At 41.2% G+C, this 24,995-nt stretch overlaps 1 protein-coding gene and 1 pseudogene across 1 annotated transcript in view; both read right to left on the bottom strand.

Annotated features, from left to right (window-relative positions):
- Positions 1-24,995, bottom strand: part of LOC105493330 (sperm antigen with calponin homology and coiled-coil domains 1) — a 316,001-nt gene that overhangs the window by 260,727 nt on the left and 30,279 nt on the right. The window lies entirely within an intron of this gene.
- Positions 3,910-5,757, bottom strand: LOC139359470 (small ribosomal subunit protein mS37 pseudogene; annotated as a pseudogene).

Genomic DNA, 24,995 nt, shown 5'->3' with positions numbered 1-24,995 from the left:
ACTGAAATCCTGTTTCATTCTTTATATAATCATTAAGTTTGAAATTTATACTTGCATACTAACACTGTAGTTAATCTTAGTGCTACAAGTTACTGCTTTTACACAATATATTTTCACAATATTTATGCACTGGTGTTTATATATGTGTTTGTGTTTATATCTGTTAAAATTATCAGTTTTCATCTTTTTCTACTTTGTAGCATCACATCAGTTCAGAAGGACTGCTACAGCAAAATGATTTGATGAAGTATAAAAGTCACATTGTGAGTGGCATAAATACAACTCTGAACAATTAGGAGGCTCACTATTGACTAGAACTAAACTGCAGGCTGGAAAGACACACGTCCTGTGCACCAAGTGATGTACCACCCAGGCAGTTTAAAAAGGGAAGTGCACATAGAAAGCACAATGGTGAATAATAAAAAATTGGAATTTATCAGACCTTGGATTCATTTGCTCCTAAAGCCAGAGTCCTTCATTTTTTTGTTTGTTTGTTTGTTTGTCTTTGTGGGTTTTTTCTAAATTTTTTTATTTTTTGTAGAGTCAGAGTCTCATTATGTTACCCAGGCTGGTCTCGAACTCCCGGCCTCAAACAAACCTCTTGCCTCAGCTTCCCAAAGCACTGGGATTACAGCCATGAGCCACTGCGCCCAGCCCAGACTCATTATTGTTTATGAAGCTTCTGAAATAGTTGCAGAAACCGCATAAGCTTTCCATGTCACTTTCAAAGTTTGATGGTCTCTTTAGTAAACCAACCAAGTTATTCCTCAAGGGCAAAATAACGTTTCTCAGTGCAAAACTGATGCATTTCATTATCAAAAGGAAAAGACCACAACTATAGAGGCATCATTGAAAGCTGCACCCTTCAGAGGCAAAACACACACACACACACACACACACACTAATGGGACATTCCTTAGAACAGCCCCAAAGTTAATGATAAATGTTTTCGTCAAAGAAAAAAGAGAACAAGGTATTAGCAAATTCCTCTATCAAATAACACTGAACATCAAGGAATATCAATGGCATGCCAAGTGGAAGAGGAAGTGCTAGCTCATGTACAAACCAGTAGATAATTTCAACTTGCTGCCGAATGAAACCTCTTTGCAGGGTATGAATCAGCACCCTTCATGTTTATTTTGCTTTGTTTTGTTTTGTTTTTAGAGACAGGCTCTTGCTCTGTCACCCAGGCTGGAGTGCAGTGGCACCATTAGAGCTACTGCAACCTCAAACTCCTGGGCTCAAGGGATCCTCCTGCCTTAGCTTCCCAAGTAACTGGGACTACAGGCCCACCATGGCCAGCTAATTTTTAAATTTTTCTATAGAGATGGGGTCTCACTAGCACCTTTCATGTTTGATGTTCATATACAATGACCAAGGTACAATGTGGAAAGGGTCTCAGGGATCTAAACTGAAGGAGGAACAGAAAGAAAACGGGTTGCTACATAGAGTAGAAGAAGTTGCACTTCATGCCCGTCTACAACACTGCTGTTTTCCTCAGAGCAGAGTTGATGATCTAAATCAGGGGTCCCCAACCCCCAGCTCATAGCCTGTTAGGAACCAGGCCACACAGCAAGAGGTGAGCAGTAGGCAAGTGAGCATTACCACCTGAGCTTCACCTCCCATCAGATCAGTGGTGTCATTAGATTCTCATAGGAGCATGAACCCTGTTGTGAACCGAGCATGCAAGGGATCTAGGTTGTATGCTCCTTATGAGAATCTAATGCCAGATGATCTGTCACTGTCTCCCATCACCCCAAGATGGGACCATCTAGTTGCAGGAAAACAACCTCAGGGCTCCCACTAATTCTACATTATGCTGAGTTGTAGAATTATTTCATTCTATATTCAATGTAATAATAATAGAAATAAGCCGGGCGCGGTGGCTCAAGCCTGTAATCCCAGCACTTTGGGAGGCCAAGATGGGCGGATCACTAGGTCAGGAGATCGAGACCATCCTGGCTAACATGGTGAAACCCCATCTCTACTAAAAAATACAAAAAACTAGCCGGGCGAGGTGGCGGGCGCCTGTAGTCCCAGCTACTCGGGAGACTGAGGCAGGAGAATGGCGTAAACCCGGGAGGCGGAGCTTGCAGTGAGCCGAGATCCAGCCACTGCACTCCAGCCTGGGCGACAGAGCCAGACTCCGTTTCAAAAAAAAAAAAAGAAATAAAGTGCACAATAAATGTAATGTGGCTGAATCACACCAAAACCATCCCCCCACCCCAGTCCATGGAAAAATTGTCTTCCACAAAACCAGTCCCTGGTGCTAAAAAAGGTTGGGGACCGCTGATCTAAATAATCTTATCTTCATTCAGGGCTAAAAAATGAATAAACTTTTTTTTAAATACAGGGTCTCGCTTTGTTGCCCAGGCTGGAGTACAGTGGCATGATCACAGCTCACTGTAGCCTCAGTCACCCAGGCTCAAGCAATCCTCCCACCTAAACTTCCTCAGTAGCTGGGACTACAGGCACGAACCACCATGCGCAGCTAATTATTAAATTTTTTATAGATATGGGGGTCTCACCATGTTGCCCAGACTGGTCTCAAACCCCTGGATTCAAGTGATCCTCCATCAAACTCCTGGGCTCAAGTGATCCTCCCTGCATGGCCTCCCAAAGTGCTGGGATTACAAGCATGAGCCACTGTACCCGGCTGGATAAACATTTTAAGTCACACTACAGTCATGGACAATCAGCCTTTTCAACATGCGGTATGGACAGTGAGTCCCAGGGTCTGCTTTTCCACACTGAAATACATGGGATGCTAAGGAGAAAGGTGTTTGCAAAGATATTTAAAAGCAGGAATATTTAAAATGAGGAAAAAACTATTTCTTCATGACTTTGATAATGCTGATAAAGACCATTTCTGTGATCTCAGGTGATTCACTCAAGTAGTGTATTTCAGTAATCATTATCTGGAACAGCCTGAATCTTAGCCAAAATATCATGATTTTTTAATGCTGTTATGATATCCTGATGATATGACCAAGCTGCAATGTAGGCAGCTAAATCTCCACCAGTTTGACTTCCCCGACAGTCGACAGTTTTCTTCACAAATTAAAGAAATACATTTATTTATTTATTTATTTTTGAGATGGAGTCTCACTCTGTCACCCAGGCTGGAGTGCAGTGGCCGGATCCCAGCTCACTGCAAGCTCCGCCTCCCGGGTTTACGCCATTCTCCTGCCTCAGCCTCCCGAGTAGCTGGGACTACAGGCGCCCGCCACCTCGCCCGGCTAGTTTTTTGTATTTCTTAGTAGAGACGGGGTTTCACCGTGTTAGCCGGGATCGTCTCTCGATCTCCTGGCCTCGTGATCCGCCCGTATCGGCCTCCCAAAGTGCTGGGATTACAGGCTTGAGCCACCACGCCCGGCCAGAAATACATTTTTTGATACATGATTGGCATATTTAAAAACTACACTGAAATGCTGCAAAATGATATAAAGAAACATTTTCCAGAATCAAATGCAATCGAAGAGTGGATTAGGAATCTACTCACCATTATCAACTAAATAGAAACACTTGGGCTGGGTGTGGTAGCTCACATGTGTAATCTCAGCACTTTGGGGGGCCAAGCCAGGAGGATCACTTGAGGCCAGGAGCTGGAGACCAGCCTGAGCAACAATAGCAAGACCCTGTCTCTATGAAAAAAAGATTTTAATTAACCAGGCATGGTGGCAGATGCTTGTAATCCCAGCTACTCTGGAAGTTGAAGTAGGAGGATTGCGTGAGCCCTCAAGTTCAAGGCTGCAGTGAGCCGTTGTCATGCTGCACTACAGCCTAGGCGAGTGACAGACAAAGACCCTGTCTCAAAAACAAAAACAAGCAAACAAAAAACACTTAACCTTCCTGGTTTTTTGTTTTTTTTTTTTTTGTTTTTTTTTTTTTTTGAGATGGAGTCTCGCTCTGTTGCCCAGGCTGGAGTGCAGTGGTGCAATCTTGGCTCACTGCAAGCTCCACCTCCCAGGTTCACGACATTCTCCTGCCTCAGCCTCCCGAGTAGCTGGGACTACAGGTGCCTGCCACCATGCCCAGCTAATTTTTTGCATTTTTAGTAGAGATGGGGTTTCACCGTGTTAGCCAGGATGGTCTCTATCTCCTGACCTCATGATCCACCCACCCCAGCCTCCCAAAGTGCTGGGATTACAGGCGTGAGCCACTGCACCCGGCCAACCTTCCTGTTTTTAAGTGTGACATGCTTGTTAACTCAGCAGCTGAAAGAATGCCGAAAGTGGCCTTCAGTAAAAAAAATTCACTATAATCTCTGCATCCATATTTAACCTGAATGCACATTCAGATTGATCAGTTAAAGTCAAAACACTTGTTATCATTCCTGATGACCTATCATTCTGGTTTCGGCTTTCTATTTCAATGGAAACAGAATAAGAAAACAAATGGAATGGCTCTGGAAATTTGTCCTGGGCTATAGATACTATCAAAGATCACAAACAATGTGATCGCTCTTATAAATATAAAAAAGTAGGAGGCCGAGACGGGTGGATCACGAGGTCAGGAGATCGAGACCATCCTGGCTAACACAGTGAAACCCCGTCTCTACTAAAAAATACAAAAAAACTAGCCGGGCGAGGTGGCGGGCGCCTGTAGTCCCAGCTACTCGGGAGGCTGAGGCAGGAGAATGGCGTAAAAACCCGGGAGGCAGAGCTTGCAGTGAGCTGAGATCCGGCCACTGCACTCCAGCAAGGGGGACAGAGTGAGACTCCGTCTCAAAAAAAAAAAAAAAAAAAAAAAAAGTATAATTAATTTTTAAACTACTTTTTTCTCTTCAGAGGATTTTACTTCAAGATAAAACATAACTTCTACCCATACTATGATTCCAAAGGTTGGAAAAAGTATTTTGCCTCATTCTATCCTTCAAAGAGGTCATAGCAATGCAAACGTCTGTAAAATACCTCTGCATAATTGTCAGAAACTATAGTTCAGAAATCATTGAAAATGCTTCTCCATTTTAAGCTTAGGTGAGGTTTGTAAGGAAGCCTCTGTGACAACTTATTCAATTTCTTGGGAGGTAAACTCCCAGACTCTCCCAGGGTCTCCTGTATTGATCTCATTTGGGGGGCCTCCTAAGCCCTTGAAGCACAATTGAAAAAGCCCTGGATCTCTTTTCTGCACATATTATCGCGGAATTCATTCGGCTTCCAGCAAGCTGACACTCCATGATACAAGCAGCCTCGCCCTTCTCCGGATGCCAATCCTTGCCACAGTTAGCTAGCATGAGGGGTTTGCTTCAGCACAGGCCTCTGCGGGTTCCCAAGCCGCACCAGGTGGCCTCACAGGCTTGATGTCGCCATTGCACACTGAGCTCCTGGCAGGCTGTACCAATTTTTTAATTATTTAATATTATTTTTTAAATTATGGTGAATAGTTTGATATTCTGCTCTAAAATAGGCCCATAAATGCACAGCAGATATCTCTTGGAACCACAGTTTTCCACTGGAATAACTAAGTATTTTTCTTTAGTGGGGAGGGATAGCATTAGGAGATATACCTGATGTAAATGACGAGTTAATGGGTATAGCAAACCAACATGGCACATGTATACATAAGTAACAAACCTGCATGTTGTGCACATGTAGAACATAAAGTATTAAAAAAAAAAAGATGCTGCTAAGTCTCTGAAAAGTCCAGATCCTCTACCTCTTTCCATCCCAAACTAAGACTTGGAATTTATAAGAGATCTAGCTAACAGAAATCCCAGATACATCATTGGTTCTTCCCAGAGTGTAGTCCTCCTAAAGCGGCTCAGCCCTGGGCAAGCCCCTGCATCCGAAGGGTAGGTCTGAGACCCACACAGCACGTCCCAGGGTGCATGCCCCAGAGAGGCACTGAAACAGCTGAGCACAAGCCTGCAAGCCTGGAGAATTCTCACAGTCAGAAAGGAGGGGGCCCAGTGGGACTAACATAAAGAGAAAGGGAACACAGAGGAATGGATGGCACCAACAACTGGCAAAGCCTTCATGGCCAATGAAAGCATTAGTGACGGGGCCAGAACCCTCATCCCCAAAGACTCTTCACTGCCTTTAGTGGAAAAACAATGGCTAGAGAGTGAAGTTATGATCATGTATAGAGAGGTAAAGTTACATTTTTATATTCTGACTCTGCTAATATGAAATTCCCTATCTGCTAGACTAAAAGTTTCAGGTACCCTCTTCAAATATCCCATTAGGTGCTAGAGATTTAAAACGAACAGAACACACATTGTCAGGATGGCTGTTACCAAAAAATCAAAAGACAACAACTATTGGCGAGGATGTAGAGAAACCGGAACTTTTGTGCACTGTTTATGAGAATGTAAAATGGAGCAGCCGCTATGGAAAAGAGTATGCAGGTTCCTCAAAGAAGTAAAACTAAGATGTGGAAACAACTAAATGCCCATCAGTGGACGAAGGGGTAGACAATATGTAGTATACACATACCATGGAATGCTATTCAGCCTCTAAAAAAAAAAAGGAAATTCTATAACATGCAACAGCATGGATTAATCTTGAGGACATTTTGCTAATGAAATAAGGCAGTCATAGAAGACAAATACTGCACAATTCCACTTATATGAGATACCAAAAATAGTCAAATTCATAGGATCAAAAAATACAATGGAGATTACCAGAAGCTGCAGGGAGGGAAATGGGGAGTTACCAATCAACGAACATAATGTTGCAGTTAAGCAAGATGAATAAGCTCTCAAGATCTACTGTACAACACTGTACCTAGAGTCAACAATAATGTATTGTACACTTAAAAATTTGTTGAGGGTAGATCAACAAATGTAGTAGATCAACAAATGTGGTTAAGTGTTCTTACCACAGTAAAGTTAAAAAAGAATATCAAGCCCAGGACTTCGAGACTAGCCTGGGTAACATGGTGAAACCCTGTCTCCACAGAAATTAGCCAGCTGTGGAGGTGCACTCCTAGGGAGGCTGAGGTGGGAGGATTGCTTGAGCCCAGGAGGTCGAGGCTGCAGTGAGCCATGATTGCGCCAATGTACTCCAGCCCAGGTGACAGAGCAAGATACTGTCCCCCTCCAAAAAAAAGAAAAAGTATGTCAAACATTTAAAAAGATCAGATATGCAAGAACAACAACAAAAAAGAGATGAACAGAGCATCGACCCTCATCTAGTGGAATTCTTGGTCTAACTGACAGACATTGAGAGACAATGACAGTGATGTGATCACAGCAATTACACAGGTATCCACTGGGGACTGCAGAAGAAAGGAGGAACGTTTAACTTTCAGAAAATAGAGAAAGCGTCAAAGAGTTGTGAAAGCCTTCCAAAACTAGAGAGAACTGCACACACCAATCACAGAAAGAGGAAAAGCCGTGGCAGATTCTGGGACCCACCAGCCATTTCTGATGGCTAAACTCAGTGCTGCAGGAGAGACGGGAGCTGGAAAGCACACTGGGATCAAACCTCAAACAGCTTTGCCTGCAATGCTTAAGATGACTGGGCTTGATTAACTCTAGTCAATGGGGACAATTCAAGCAAAGAAGAAAGATGCTCAAATTCACATTTTAGAATTTCTTTTTATGGCAGTATGGGGAATAGATTAAAAAGGAGTGAAGCTGGAGGCAAGAAACTTGTTAAGAGGCAACTGAAACAGTCTAGATGAAAAATAATAAACTGAGAGAGTGACTAGGAAAATCAGAACAGGCTGAATCAACAGATACCTAGAAGAAAATAACAGGACTTGGTCACCAGTTAGATCTTGGAGAGGAAGGAGTTGTTTCCTCTTTTTCCCTAGGACTGGGAATACAGAAGGTTTGCCACGTGTATTGGTTATATAGTAGTGTGTAACAAATCACTGACAACCATTAGCAGCTTAAAACACAAAGGCTTATCTCACAGTTTCAGTGGGTCAGGAATCTAAGATAGGCTTAGCTGGCTGGTTCTGGCTCAGAGTTTCTCATGAGGTTGCAATCAAGATGTCAGCTGGGAGTGCATCATCTGAAGGCTCAGTTGGGGCTGGAGGGTCCACTTCCAATGAGTTCACTCACCTGCCTGACAAGGCAGTGCTGGTTGTTGGCAGGAGATCTCAGTTGCTTGCCAAGTGAGCCTCTCTATAGCATTGCTGGAACATCCTCCCCATCTGGCAGTTGGCTTCTCTCAGCACGAGTGAACTGAGAGAGAGAGAGAGAGCAAGGAGGAAGCCATAGTGTTCCTCCTACTCCTAACACTATGGACCTACTCCTAACACTCTCACTTCTGCCTTATTCCATTAGTTAGAAAGGGAACTAAGCTCCACCTCTTGAAATAAGAAATGTCAAAGAATTCGTGGATATATTTTAAAATCATCACACTAGGGAAGCGGATAATGGGTTCAATTAATGCTGAACTTGAAATGCCTGAGACATTCAAATGTCCAACAGGCAATGAACATACCCAGAGATAGTCATGACTTTAGCAAGAATAGAGGAAGCTCACAAAACTAAGGAGATCACAGAATTAAGGAGGAATTCAAAGGTAAAAGAAGTGGAGTCAGATTCCTCCTGAAAAGTGAACCATGAAAGGAACTTTAACTGCTGAGTTAAAGGTCAGAGTAGGAGATTTAGGTGGACTTCTTTTTTAAAGATAGGAAGTATATGAGCATGTTTTGAGGTAGAGGGAGAATAAATCAGTAGACAGGGAGAAGTAAAAAACATAAATGATAGGGGATAGTTGAAAAAGGTCTTGGCAGAATACCTTACCCACTGACTTGGGGCCAAGGGGGACCCTTCTTTGTTTGAGGGATAAGGAAAATGAGAAAGAATGGGTGCTATTTAGTGTGGCCCTGTCTCTAGGGCAAACGGATAGGTAACAAACTGTGTGTGTTAGGAATAGAGATGTGACCTCACGTTGAGATTCTCATCTCACATCCATTTCGTTGTTACCTGTATCTTCCTTCCTTCTCTTTTTGCTATATGCAGACTGCTGTTTTGTCTTCCTGGCCTGTTCCAGGTTTCAGCATTCTGGTGTATCTGCTACTCTGTCCCTAAATCTTTCTAGAGCCCATGCTCCTTCCTTGGATAGTGTTTGACTGGGCCACCTATCTAAGAAGTGATGCCTTCAGTTAGGCCAGAGAACCTCCTCTATGGAAATCTCCATCGGTGACCCTGACAGACTTGGTATCTTGGAGATGTCACTGCTCCCAGCCTGTGGTCTAGTAGAATTTCAGCCTAGGCCTCTAGGAGTATGGATAAGGCATTAAAGTACCTTTGAACCAGAGTCTGTCATATTCCTCAACGTGGGACAGATGAAATAGTGGTAGTACTGGTGTTTCTGAGCTAGAACTCTGGTTTTATGTCTAGATTCTATGATGTATGACCTTTCAGAGGTACTAAAATTTGTTCCAATACAATGTTCAATACAAATGTAGTTCCTTTTCTGTTATGACCTCAACAAAATGTGACCAACTGCAGATGAACATTAAACTATGACAATTCCTGGAAATGAATACACTAATACCAGCAATCCCCCCATTTTAGCAGTTACCATGGTGATATTTGGCACAAATGGCCATTTATGGGTGCTTTGGTTAAAACCTACCATCTTGTTAGGCACATGATATTAAAACTCATGAAATAATGGGTAAACTTCTTAAAAAACTTTTAATGAACAAAGTGATGAAGTGATAATATTTTAGCTACTATTTATAAAGTGACTATTACAGGTCAAACATTCTTCTAGGGTTTTTTGTTGAAGTTGTCACATTTAATCCTTAATAACCCACTAGGAGTCAGGTATTCTTTTTTCCCCTTTGGACAGTTGGGGAAATGGAGGTCAGAGAGGTTAGGTAATTTGGTCAGGGCCACACAACCTGCGTGTAGAAAATCTGAGATTCGTACAGGAGCTTATCAAACTCTGAAGTCCATGCTTCTCCTATTTTCCCACATTGCCTTTCTAATAAAAGGTAACAAAGGCTCAGTGTAACTATATTGACCTCCCACTGGATGCTGCCCCCAAAGTGAATCACTTTCACCCCACCCTGCTTGATTTTCTCCATAAAACTAATCACATCCTGACAATTTTTTATTTATTGCTGATCTCCCCCACTAGATTATAAACTCAATAAAAGCAAGGTCCTTGTCTGTTTTGTTCCCTGCTGAATATCAGTACCTAAAATGCTATCTAGCACAGAGCAAGTAATCAATAAATATTTGTTGAATGAATAAATAAATGAAAAAATTCAAAGGAAGAAAAAGCACTAAAACAGATGTTTACCTAAACATACATTTTAAAAGAAAGCATGTAACAAATTCAGGACAGAATTTAAATAAGTTTTTTAAAGAAATAACCAAGTGCTAGCTGGGTACAGTGGCTCACACCTATAATCCTAGCACTTTGGGAGGCCAAGGCGGGCAGATCACTTGAGGTCAAGAGTTCGAGACCAGCCTGGCCAACATGGTGAAACCTGTCTCTACTAAAAATACAGAAATTATCCAGGCATGGTGGCAGGTCCGTGTAAACCCAGCTACTCAGGAGGCTGAGGCAGGAGAATTGCTTGAATCAGGGAGGCAGAGGTTACAGTGGGCCAAGATTGCACCACTGCACTCCAGCCTGAACGACAAAGCAAGACTCTGTGTGAAGGGAAAAAAAGAAAGAAAAAAAGAAAAGAAATAACCAAGTGCTTATTTGGGACATACTGTGCTATGTTTTTCCATGCATGCTATTTTCAGGAAAGCATTTAGCAAACTTGCAAGATCATAACAACAAATATATGCTTCTATAACTCTAAAATTGTGCTTAAAGAAGTTCCTCTTTACCAGCTCATGTATACATTAGTTTTCTAAGAATAAGCAGTAGCTTTTTCCCTGGAGAATATCCACAGCCAGTTTATTTAATCAAAAAAGGATGCTTACTAAGATGAAGCTATCAAGTGTGAGCCTACGTTGGGCCAGTTCATGTTAATATACTCCTAATGTACTCTGCCAATTTTACCTGAAAATTCATTTTCCACATTACCAGGGAGCCAGGGTAGGAGAATATAGAAGGACCATCCAAGAGTCCTTACTTCTGTCAGCAAAATCAATTCAAAGTAGGTAAGTAAACACATGCCCTAACAATGAATAGCAGATTGTGCTCAGAAGAATCATCTACAACATCTTACTTCGAAGGAACTACTGAAATATTCCCATAAGACTTCCCTCCAAAATGATTTTATTGACTTTGCATTTAAAAAAATATTTTAAGCCTAAATTTTAAAAGGTTTGATATTGGTACATGAATAGACAAACAGACATGGACTAGACCAAGAATTACAGGAATTTAATATATGATATTACAGGAATTTAATATATGATACAGCTGGTATTCCAAAGGAACCAACAAATGGTGTTCAGACAGCAGGATAAGCATCTGGAAAAACATACTTGGGCACCCTACTTTACTACCAACACCAGGAGTAACTGAAGGAGCACCAAATATTTACAAGAAAAAAATTGGCCAGACGTGGTGGCTCACACCTGTAATCCCAGCAATTTGGGAGGCCAAGGTGGGCAGATCACCTGAGGTTGGGAGTTCAAGACCAGCCTGACCAACATGGAGAAACCCCATCTCTACTAAAAATACAAAATTAGAAAGGCGTGGTGGCACATGCCCATAATCCCAGCTACTCAGGAGGCTGAGGCAGGAGAATCGCTTGAATCCGGGAGGCAGAGATTGCAGTGAGCTGAGATATTGTACTCCAGCCTGGGCAACAAGAGCGAAACTCCATCTCAAAAAAATACATAAATAAAAATTTTTTTAGAATGAAAATAATACAATTAGCAGAAGAAAACACCATAGAATCCGTGGACTCTTAGCATGGGGAATGCCTATAATATAAAAACCCCGAAGTTATAAAAGAGAAAATCACCTACATACAAACCAAATCTTTCTACATACCTAAAACATAGCACAAACACAACTAAATAATCATAGTTGAATGAACTGGGAAAACAAAACTTGACTCATATCCAGACCGAGTTAATTTTCCTACACATAAAGAGTACCTATATAAACCCAACGAAGGCCGGGCGCGGTGGCTCAAGCCTGTAATCCCAGCACTTTGGGAGGCCGAGACGGGCGGATCACGAGGTCAGGAGATCGAGACCATCCTGGCTAACACGGTGAAACCCCGTCTCTACTAAAGAAATACAAAAAACTAGCCGGGCGAGGTGGCGGGCGCCTGTAGTCCCAGCTACTCTGGAGGCTGAGGCCGGAGAATGGCGTGAACCCGGGAGGCGGAGCTTGCAGTGAGCTGAGATCCGGCCACTGCACTCCAGCCTGGGCTACAGAGTGAGACTCCGTCTCAAAAAAAAAAAAAAAAAACCCAACGAAAAAGCCACCACTAACCCAAAATAAAAATGTGATAGGTAACGAACAGGTAGTTCACAGTGAATACAAACGGCTCTTCAGCACATAAGATGCTCAGACTGACTTTTACTTCTTTATTTTTTGAGAGACAGGGTCTCACCATGTTGCCCAGGTTGGGTTCGAACTCCTGGGCTCAAATGATAGTATTAGGACTACAGGTGTGCACCACCGCACCTGGCTCCTCAACCACCTGTATTAACAGGAAATGCTAAATAAAACTTTCAAATCTATTTTGCCTATTAGAATGGCAAAAATTTGAAACGCTTCGAACATCATCATGTTGGTGAGAATGTGAGGAAACTGGCACTCTCATGTTTTGCTGATAGCATATATATACTGACAGCTTCTATGGATAGCAATTTGGCAGTGTCTATCAAATGTACAAATGCATACATCCTTTGACAAAGCAATTCCACTCTAGGAATATGTTCTATATGGTTGTGCTTCCCGGGGCTGGGAACTGGAAGCTAAGGGACAGGGGCAGAAGATAATCTTCTTTTCCCTCCTTCCCCCTGTTAAACATGTTGAATTTTATATACTGTAATATGTTATTTTTTTACAAAAGATAATTTTCAAGCTATATGTCTGGGAATTCTTTCTTTTTTTTTTTTTTTTTTTTCTTTTCTGAGACAGGGTCTCACTCTGTCATCCAGGCTGGAATGCAGTGGTACAATCTCAGCTCACTGCAGCCTCAACCTCCTGGGTTCAAGCAATCCTCCCACCTCAGCCTCCTGAGGAGCTGGGACTACAGGCACGTGCCATCATGCTAATTTTTGTATTTTTGTATATACAGGGTCTCACTATGTTGCCTAGGCTAATCTCAAACTTCTAGGCTCAAGCAATCCACCTGCCTCGAGCTCCAAAGTACTGGGATTATAGATGTGAGCCACCACACCCCGCCCTGGGAATTCTTATAAAAGAAAAAATATCTACTCTCCCCTTCTGTTAAAGTCAAAACAGAGAAGGAAATTCAACCTATAATGAGAGTGGAGAATGGCCTCCACCCTGAACGACAGACACAAAGGCTATTTCCGAGACAGGAATTTGCTGAACAAGATCGAGGGAAGACGACAAGAATCAAGACTCACTTCTCTAGATCTTGAGCCGTTTTCAAATTTATCTCAGCTTAGTGACAGGTTAAAGCAAGGACTATCCTGCCCTGTGGGCCCTGCTCCTTACTGAAGGAAGATAAGGGACGTCAAGGACACCAATGGAGAAAAGCACGAACACCATTCCCTGATGAACATGACGTGAAGAAGGGCAAGAAGTGAAGCGGAATTGCTGAAGAAGTCAGTGAAAGCGGAGACTCATTTGGGGAAATGGAATATAGGAAATCCATGAAAGTGATTAAAGTTAGAGGCCGAGGCGGGGGGGATCACGGGGTCAGGAGATCGAGACCATCCTGGCTAACACGGTGAAATCCCATCTCTACTAAAAATACAAAAAATTAGCCGGGCGCGGTGGCGGGCGCCTGTAGTCCCAGCTACTCGGGAGGCTGAGGCAGGAGAATGGCGTGAACCCGGGAGGTAGAGCTTGCAGTGCGCCGAGATCGCACCACTGCACTCCAGCCTGGGTGACAGAGCGAGACTCCGTCTCAAAAAAAAAAAAAAAAGGAAAGTTAGATATGGGAGATAAACATTCAACAGACACACAACTGCTAATTCTGAAGAGAACAAAACAAATGACACAGGAAAAGAAAATTTAAGATATAATACAGGAAAATTCTCCTGAAATTGAGTAACTGAATCTATAGCTTGAAAGGGTTCAGCATATGCCAAGAAAAATCAGTAGAGTCCAATCAGGGTAAGACACATCTAGCAAGGCTGGCGATTCTACCAACACAGAGAAAGATGTGGGCAGCCCATAATGCGGAAAAAGGCAGACCATCTGCAGTCTTCTCCAGAACACTGGAGTCTGAAGACAAAAGAATGCTGCCTACTCAGCCAGAAGGGAGAGAAGTGACCCAACACATCTTTACCAAGTTAGAATGTCATGCATTATTTAAAGGCAGCAAAAAGCCATGAAAGACATGAAAGAACACAAGCATTTATGACATGAAGGAACGCAAGCATTCTCACACTCAAGAATCCTTGAGGAAAATGTAGCCCTAATCCAGCTGACCAAAAAGTTAAATGTACATAATGTGCTCACTAGTGGGAATTTCATAGCTTCAAACCAGCCTGGTCCCATCTATCAGCATCGCTCGCCTGGCCTTCCTGCAATAGCCTCCTCCCAGTCTTGTCCCCTGGAGTCTACTCTCAGCATCAAGAGTGACCACATCAACACCCAAGTCAGAGCCCTCCAGTCCGCACTGGTCTACAAAGCCCTTCCCAATCCCCACCCCATATGCCCTCTGGGCCCTTGTGCCATGTCTCCTGCAGCCCTGGCCTCCTCACTGCCCCTCCTACACATCAGGAAGGCAACTCCTTGAGTCTTGGCTCTGGCCGCCTCCTCCACCTGCAGTGAGTTAACTCCCTTACGTACTCTAGGTCATTGCTCAAATGTCAGCATCTCAATGGGGCCCTCCCTGACCACCTTATTTAAATTCTACGTACTCTCCTTTACCCCATGGACCTCACTCACCCTATTCCACTTTTATTTTTACAATTCAGCACTTGTTCTCTTCTGATGTATTATAAGACTTACTTATTTATTACATTCATCCACCCCCTCTAGTACATAAATTCCAGAGGGGCAGGGATTTCTGTTTATTTATTCATTTCTTTATCTCAAGCACATAGAACAGTGCATAGTTCAGGGTATTCAATGTTATCAATGAATGAACTAGCAATAGTACCAGTTCCAGTTAGGTGCAGAATTAAATCTAAATAGAATTAAATCTCATGGCCTGGGTTAACTATGGATAGAAAATTAGACATAATTTTAAGAAGCCTAGAAAGAAAAATTAGCAATGTAAAAAAACATTAATTTGATAATAATAACAAAACTTCTGCCAGGCACTGTGGCTCAAACCTGCAATCCCAGCTACTCAGGAGGCTGAGGTGGGAGGATCACTTGAGACCAGAGTTCAAGACCCAGCCTAGGCAAAATGGCGAGAAACTGTCTCTTAAAAAATTAAAACTTAAATTTTTAAAAAAGAATTCTCAAAGCATCACAAAAACTGGAGATAAAGGTACAGGAAGTGTGAAGTAATATTACTATGCTAATGGTTTTATTTTTTTTTTAGAAAGGTATAACCAAAAGATTTATTTCTCAAGTCGATAAATTGAGAAAGATAAGCATTATCTTCCAAGGGAGGGGAGGAAAAGCCAGACAAAACAAAATAAGATATAAATTACTTTCTAGTTGAAAATAAGAGAGTAGGAGTTATTTTGCATCACCTTACCTGTGACCCCCCAGCCCAAAAAACGCTAGAAAGCATCATATCAGATAAAGTAGGAAAAACTGCCACAGTCTCAAACCACAAACTATGAGCACACACCTGGCCAATCCTGCCAAGTCTGGGCTCAGTCGGAGGAACGTGCTCAGAGCTAGGATGTACCACCTTAGACATTCTGCGGGATACAGATGTCCCTGGAAGGTCACACCATCTCAAAGGCACCTGTAATGCCCACCGATTACAGCCACCATATATGAGATTTTAAAGATAAAGAAAAAAAAAACCCATTGAGCATCTAGGCAAAATAACCCAAGTTCCTCATAAGTGAAAAAAAAATTAGACTCTCATCAGATTTTCGCAACAGACAATAGAGTAACATCTTGAAGATACGCAAATAAAACATAAGCCATGGATTTTACAACCAACCAAACAGACCCTTGAGTATAAGGATCATAGATAAAACTGTTATGAGCATGGAAGAACTCAGGGAATATTATTGCTGTGGACTCTTCCTGAGGACTCTCCTAGAAAACAAACCTTACCAAGTAAAATGTCTAGAGAGACTTCACCATAAGGACTAGTAGTAAGTATTCAATACACATTTACCCACAGACTAAGACAAAATGATTATTATAAGGGAAACAGCAAAGTAAGAATTGTTTATATATGTTGACAATGTAGATTCAGCACAACCATCAAAAAGTACTAGGAGAAAATATACAGCCAGAGAGTGGGAAATGCCCTTTTACACACAGCATGAAGTCCAGAGCCATAAAGAAGAGATTTATAACTCTACTACAACAAAGTTTGAAACTTCTATATGACCCAAAACAACATAAACAAATTCAAGAAACAAACAAAAAACTGGAAAAAAAAATCTGCAATACATATGATTAATAAACTGCTATCACTAAAATATGAAGAGCTCTTTTAATCCGTTCTAAGACAAAGAGCCCACTTGAAAACGGGGGGAAAAAAACACAGAGGAAATATGAATGGCTAATATATATAGGTAAAAAGTTGCTCACTCGGCCGGGCGCGGTGGCTCAAGTCTGTAATCCCAGCACTTCGGGAGACCGAGACGAGCGGATCATGAGGTCAGGAGATCGAGACCATCCTGGCTAACCTGGAGAAACCCTGTCTCTACTAAAAAATACAAAAAAACTAGCTGGGCGAGGTGGCGGGTGTCTGTAGTCCCAGCTACTCGGGAGGCTGAGGCAGGAGAATGGCGTTCACCCGGGAGGCGGAGCTTGCAGTGAGCTGAGATCCGGCCACTGCACTCCAGCCTGGGCGACAGAGCGAGACTCCATCTCAAAAAAAAAAAAAAAAAAAAAGTTTCTCACTCAATAATTTTTAAATATACAGTAAAAAACTGATCTATGATATAATATTTGTCAGACTGACAAATGCTGACAACAGTAAGTGTTGGTGAGGATGTGGGAGATACTGATTACCTACTGAGTACACACTATTTGTAAAGAATTCTGCTGGATGCTAGAGATGTGAATATGAATAATACAGAAATGATGTTCCTGTCCATATAGAACTTATATTTTTAGGGGGGAAATAAGAGGAGAGAGGGGAAGTTTTAAAACAAGCACACAATAAAATATAATTCTGACCCGTGCTCCAAAGGAGAAACTCAGGGCACTTAGAGAGTGTAACAAGGACCTTATGTCATCTGAGATGAGGAATCCTCAGCCCTACAAATTCATCAACTCTTTAGAACAACTGGCAAAACATAAATATCCACAACTTTTGTCTCAGTAATTCCACTCCTAGATATCAATCCTAAGTACATGAGACAGCAGATACACACACAAATGATATTTACTGCAGCATTGTTTATAATAGCAAAAAACAAGAAATAATCCATATGTCTCTCAATAGGATACTGGGTACATGAGGGTACATACACAGAATTCAACCATCAAAAAGAGTGATACAGATGTCCACAGATGGACATAAAAAGCTGTGTGTTACACGAAAACAAACACAAGCAGCAGCAGGGTGGGCTTACGTTAGTTAGTATGAGCTAATTTCTGGGAAAAGAAAAATCTAGTAGATGCACAGAAAACATCTGAAAGAATAGAAACAAAACTGTCAGCAGAATGTTGAGACCTTTTACTAAGTTGTATATCTCTATTGTTTGCAATTTTTACCCCAAGCAAGAATTACTTTTTGAAAAAAGAAAATTCAGGAAATGAAGCTTTTCTTTAAACTTCATGTTTAAACAAATGGTGATGGAATAAAAGAGTTCCTATTCATCATAAACACACACAGCACACATGCACACACCCTTTACTTAGTAAATACCATGTTGAATATTTTAGTCTTTCCTTTTAGGTTCTATCCATTCACTCAAAATGCGGTTATAAAGAAATGTACTTTTCATGTGCTTTCTGCCTAAACCCACTTTAATATAACTTTACAGTCCCATTAGCATTATAGTCTCAAAGCTAGACTCAGCCTGGAACTACCCTTTCATTTGGAACTCTTATTAAAATGCCACATACAGCTCCTTCAAATAAAAACAAACTCTAGGACCTGACGCTAGGCTTCCTTTGTTGCTACTTATAATGGCCAAGTTCCGTGCTTACAATACATCTTCTTTCATTTTATTGCTATATATCAAAGGGTTTTGTATATTTTTTCTTATTATGTCTTAATTCAAAACACCATCACACTCTTTTCCAGATGAAAATAAGGAAAAGAAATCGAGCAACTGACTGACTTAAAGATCATAAAACTATATAGTAGCAGAGAGAGTCAGCAAAAGAAGAAACACACATTTCCCAAGTAGAGGCTGAAAACCAGTACTATTCACCTCTAGGGTGAGCTATATACAGCTTAGAAAGTCACCTTCTCTAAATGTTCAAACTGAATCCCGTACCCATACTTTACCACTACCTCATAAGAACAGCCTCAGATCTTGTTACAGCCTTTTTTTAGCATGCTGAAGCCAATAAAATGCTTCCCATTCAGCAAGAGAAACAAGTTCTGAAACACTGAATAATTTGCCCACAGCCTAAGAACATTTCCACTGTGACTGTTCCAGATCCTTAGTCTTCTCCACATAGTCAGAATACTAGAAAACTTCTTGGATTCTATGATGCACGGCTTAGAAGTCTGTTTAGCACAATTTAATTCCAAATAGTTATTAAATTCTCCTCTGTTCCAGAAACAGTGTTAAATACTGTGAATATAACAATGGAAAAGATACTCTCCTGGCTCCCAAGAAAGTCAGCCAGGTAGAGGAGACACAGGCACACAAATCACTGTCACATAAAGCTCCACCTCCCTAACTTCAAACGAGGGCCTAAGTCACCAAGAATACAGTAGCAGTTGTGACTACAAATAACTACTATAATTCAATACTTTATCTTCCCTTAGAAAACTCTTCTCCCTTGGAAATTTATCTACATTTCTAAATACCATTCCTTACTAAAAGGAAGCAGGGCTCCTTGGGGAAATAGCTGATTCTAGGTGTGGACTATGAAATGCACATGGTGAGTCTGGGACATCTCATGTTGCCCAGAAATCAAGGAAATACCCAAAGATTAACAGAGTCATGTTAAATGGACCTAAGAGTGAACCAGAAGGAGCTCAATTTACCCTATGTGGAACAATTTCAAGAAAAATATGATAGTAATGAATTATAAAACATGAATTAAAATACATATTGGTACCAAAAAGAGAATAAAAGGATGTGGCTTTCGATAAAACTCTTCTTCATGGAAGAATACCAGCTAATAAATGTAAAGGAAATGACAGAATCAGAAAAATTATCATTTTGTAAACCTTAATATATTCACCTAGACATGCTAAAACCACTGAGTAAAAGGCTGCTTGGAAAGAGGATGCTCGCATGATCTCAGAGTTTCACACCACAGATAATTTATTAGATACAGGAAGGAAGATGTTATCAAGTTTCCCGTGACCCCCAGCCGGGTCCCCCGAAACTATGTGCCTCCTTGTGATGCGGGAGCTACACAGCATCGCCCACACAGCTTCTCGCCAAAACTGTTTGAAGCTAATCACAAGGGAAGAACTGGACACCTTCTGACCATGAGATGCTCCACCAGACAACTTGCTTGACCTCTCCAAAGAAAACTCAGTTTCATTTAAAAACAAAACTGATTATCTAAAAACAACAAATGAAAAGCAAGGTGTAGACTTAAGCTCCAGGGACAGAGCAGACATACTGTTCCCTGTTCTTCCCACTAAGTGGTAATAAAAACCCTCAACACTAGATATAAAAAAAATATAAGAAGGTTTTGGAAGTGAGAGAGGAGGCAGACTATCCAGGTGCCTCAAGGCTCACAGAACAACCCAGGGATGGGTTCACTGGTTCTTCTTTCTGCTTCATTATCTCAGACTTGGAGCTGAAGAAGCAGACAACTTTGAAACCCCAAGGGGCACAGATTGAAAAGTGCCAAGAAAAGCCTACCCTCTCTAGCCAAAGGACCAGGAAGGCAACAGTCTAATGAGACGGAACACATTTAGACAGTAACTGCCCATTTTCCAGCAATAACTGAGCGGGGAGCCTAGACTTCCAGTCTTATGAGGATGTACCAAGGTACCCAACACCCCCGCCAAGGCTGGGTAAGGATTGTGACTTTTATCCCTCATGGCAGTAATAAGGAGCCCATCCCTCACCCCCCAGCAGTGTCAGGGGAGCCTGGACTTCCACTTCCCCCCAGGAGTGAGGAGGCCCCCCCTTCCCCTCCCTGCTGGGGTCATGTCAGAGGAGGTCTAGTGGAGATTCAGGGACTTAACCTTTTCCCAGAGATAACGAGGCCACCTTTCCTCCCTCTTCCCCTATGGTGACAGTGAAAGCACTGTGGCAAGCAGTTACAAGGCACTCCTACCCCTCCCAGCCAGGGAGGTATCAGAGAGGCCAAGCAGGGAACCAGAATACCCACAATCACCCAGCAGCAACTGGGGTCCCCCACCCATTGGGTGTCAATGGAAGCAGAGCAGAAAGCCTGGATATTTACCACCATCTAGAAGTAACAAGCTGATGTCCTCCTCCTTCTACTACAATGGTGTCCAAAACAGCCTGCCAAAACAGAAGGTGTAAATAAGGTCTAGAGTCTGATAACATAATACCCAAAGCATTGAAGTTTCCATTGAGGATGACTTATACCAAGAGCCAGGAAGATCTCAAATGGAAAAAGAAAAGACAATTGACAGACACTAGCACTAAGAGAGCACAAATATTAGAATTACCTGGAAGGATTTTAAAGTATATATTATAAGCCTCAACAGGCTGGGTGCAGTGGCTCACGCCTGTAATCCCAGCACTTTGGGAGGCCGAGGCGGGTGGATCACAAGGTCAGGAGATCAAGACCATCCTGGCTAACATGGTGAAACCCCAATTCTACTAAAAATACAAAAAAATTAGCCAGACGTGGGTGGGCGCCTGTAGTCCCAGCTACTCGGGAGGCTGAGGCAGGAGAGGGGTGTGAACCCGGGAGGAGGAACTTGCAGTGAGCCGAGAACACGCCATTGCACTCCAGCCTGGGCCACAAAGCGAGACTTCGTCAAAAAAAAAAGCCTCAACAAACACCTACAAATGTGCTTGAAACATATGAAAAAAAAAAAAAAAAGAAAAAAGAAAACTTGGCAAAGAAATAAAAGATGTATATTTTGGCCGGGTGCAGTGGCTCACGGCCTGTAATCCCAGCACTTTGGGAGGCTGAGGCAGGTGGATCATCTGAGGTCAGGAGCTCAAGACCAGCCTGACCAACATGGAGAAACCCCATCTCTACTAAAAATACAAAATTAGCTGGGCATGGTGGCATATGCCTGTAATCCCCGCTACTCAGGAGGCTGAGGCAGGAGAATCGCTTGAACCCAGGAGGCAGAGGTTGTGCTGAGCCGAGATCACGCCATTGCACATTGCATTCCAGCCTAGGCAACAAGAGCAAAACTCCATCTCAAAAAAAAAAAAAAGATACATATTTTAATGGAAATTTTAGAATTGAAAAATACAGTAACCAAATTGAATGGATAGAACGGAGGGGGCAGACAAAATAATCAGTGAACTTCAACAGAAAACAATAGAAGTTACCCAATATGAAGAAGAGAAAGAAAATAGACTGGCCAAAAAATAAAGAAGAAGAAAGAGGAGGAGCAGGAGGAATGATGGAAAAAGAGAAAGGAAGGAAGGAGTGAAGGGAAGGAGGGAGGGAAGGAGTGAGGGAGAAAGTCTCAAAGACCTCTGAGACTAAAATAAAAGATCTAACACTCTTGCCATCAGGGTCCAGGAAAGAGACAAAGAGGGCACAGCTGGAAAAGTATTCAAAAAATAATAGCTGAAAACTTCCCAAATCTGGCAAGAGACATAAACCTACAGATTCAAAATGCTGAACCCCAAACAAAAAGCCCAATAAAATCCACACCAAAATACATCACAGTCAAACTTCTGAAAAGACTAAAAGACAAAAAGTCTTGAAAGCAGTGAGTGAAACAATACTTCATGTATAAGGAAAAACAATTCAAATGACAGATTTCTTATCAGAAATTAAGGAAGCCAGAAGGAAATGACACAATGGTTTTCAAGTGCTGAAAGAAAAGAAGTGTCAACACAAAATTCTAGATTCAGTAAAAACACCCTTCAAGAATCAATGGGAAATCAAGACATTCTCAGATAAAGGAAAATAAGAGAACATGTTGCCAGCAGATCTACCCTAAAGGAACGGCAAAAGGAAGATCATGCAACAGACCGAAAATGATTAAAGAAGGAATTCAGAAACACCAAGAAGAAAGAAATAACATAGTAAGCAAAAATACATGTAATTACTATAAAATTTCTATCTCCTCTTAAGACTTCTAAATTATATTGATGGTTGAAGCAAAAATTATAACCCTGTCTGAAGTGCTTCTAAATGTATGTAGAGAATTATAAATGGGGAAAGTATAGGTTTCTACACTTCATTGAAGTGGTAAAATGACAACACTGTGAAAAGTTACATATCACATACATATAAGTACATATAAATATATGTGTGTATATGTGTGTGTATATATATAATGTAATACAGCAAACACTAACAACACTATACAAAGAGATAACAAAAAACAAATTAGATAAATCAAAATGGAATTCTAAAAAATATTCAAATAAGCTACAGGAAGACAAGAAAAAAAGGGAGGACAAACTAAGTTTTTTAAAAACATAAATAAAATGGTAGACTTAAGCCCTAACCTATCAATAATTACCTAAATGTAAATGATCTAATTATATCAATTAAAAGACAGAGATGACAGAGTTAATTTAAAAACATAGCTATAAGAAACCTGCTTTAGGCCGGGCGCTGTGACTCACGTCTATAATCTCAGCACTTTGGGAGGCTGAGGTGGGTGGATCACCTGAGGTCAGGAGTGCCAGACCAGCCTGGACAACATGGTAAAACCCCATGTCTACTAAAAATACAAAAAAAAAAAAAAAAAAGAAAGAAATTAGCCAGGCATGGTGGCACACACCTGTAGTCCCAGTTACTCAGGACGCTGAGGCACAAGAATTGCTTGAACCCAGGCAGTGGAGGTGGCAGTGAGCCAAGATTGTGCCACTCCAGCCTGAATGACAGAGCGAGACTCCATCTCAATTGAAAAACCAAAAAGAAACCTGCTTTAAATATACCAATATATGTTGGTTGAAATTAAAAGAATAAAATATATCATGAAAACATTAAGCAAAAGAAAGGAGTGGCTATTTTAATAACATAAAATAGACTTCGGAGAAAAGAAAATTTCAAGAGAGAGGAATAAAAGGATCAAGAAAAGATCCTGAAAGAAAAACAGGCAAATAAATCATTCTACTTGGAGATTCAACACGCTCTCTTAACAACTGATAGAACAACTAGACAAAAAAATCAACATGGAGCTGAGAACTTAACACCACTGAACAACAGGATCTAATAGACATTTACGGAACGCCCTACCCAACAATAGCAAAATAAACATTCTTTTCAAGTATTCACTGAACATATCCTTAGACCCTACCCTGGGCCATAAAACAAAGTGATTGCCGAAGGCTTGGCTGGACAGTGGAAGAGCTGAATGGGGAGGGAGAAGGTGACAGCTAAAGAGTGTAGGATTTCTTTCTGGGATAATGAAAATGTTCCAGAACTGATTGTGGTGATGTTTGCGCAACTCTACAAATATAAAAAAGGCCATTGAATTGTACGTTTTAAGTGGGTAAAACATATGGTATGTGGATTATATCTCAATAACACTTTTTAAAAACTCAACACATTTGAAAGAATGGAAGTCATACAGAGTGTGCTCTACTGGAATCAAACTAGAAAGAAGTAACTGGAGGATAACAAGTAAAAGTCTCCAAATACTTGAAAACTGGACAACACATTTCTAAAATCATCCATGGGCCAAAGATATTCATTTCTGATATTCATTTTTATTCAGTTTAATGCATTTTTTAAAATTCCTTAAAGGAAATAAACTGAATAAAAATGAATATCAAAATTTGTGGGACATAGTTAAAACAATGCTGAGAGGGATATTTATAACACTAAATGCTTACATTAGAAAAGAGAAAGTTTCTTTTTTTTTTTTTTTTTTTTGAGACGGTATCTCGCTCTGTCACCCAGGTTGGAGTGCAATGGCGTGATCTCTGCTCACTGCAACCTCCGCCTCCTGGGGTCAAGTGATTCTTCTTCCTCAGCCTCCCGAGTAGCTGGGACTACAAGCGCCTGCCACCACGCCCAGCTAATTTTAATATTTTAAATAGAGACGGGGTTTCACTATGTTGGCCAGAATGGTCTCAATCTCTTGACCTCATGATCCACCTGCCTCGGCCTCCCAAAGTGCTGGGATTACAGGCGTGAGCCACCACACCTGGCTGAGAAAAAGTTTCAAATCAATAGTCTCCACTCCCATCTCAAGAACATAGAAGACAAAGAACAAAATAAACCCAAAGTAAGCAAAAGAAAGAAAATGTAAAAATAAATCAGTAAAACTGAAAACAGAAACATAATAGAGAAAATCAGTACTGATTCTTTGAAAGGTTAATAAAATTGACAAATCTCTAGCAAGGCTAACAAAGAAACAAGAGAGAAGACATGGATTACCAGTTATTAGAATGAAAGCATAACTACAAACAACTCTACACAAATTTGATAATGTAGATGAAATGGACTAATTACTGAAAAAACACAAATTACCACAACTCACCCCATATGAAATAATTTGGATAGCCTGATAACTACTGAGAAAATTGAATTTGTAATTTTTAAACTCTTAAAACAGAAACACTAAACTTAAAATTGTATAAATAATAG

This window comes from Macaca nemestrina, chromosome 17, assembly GCF_043159975.1.
Source record: "Macaca nemestrina isolate mMacNem1 chromosome 17, mMacNem.hap1, whole genome shotgun sequence".
Lineage (NCBI taxonomy): Eukaryota > Metazoa > Chordata > Mammalia > Primates > Cercopithecidae > Macaca > Macaca nemestrina.
This window is presented reverse-complemented; position numbering and strand designations above follow the sequence as displayed.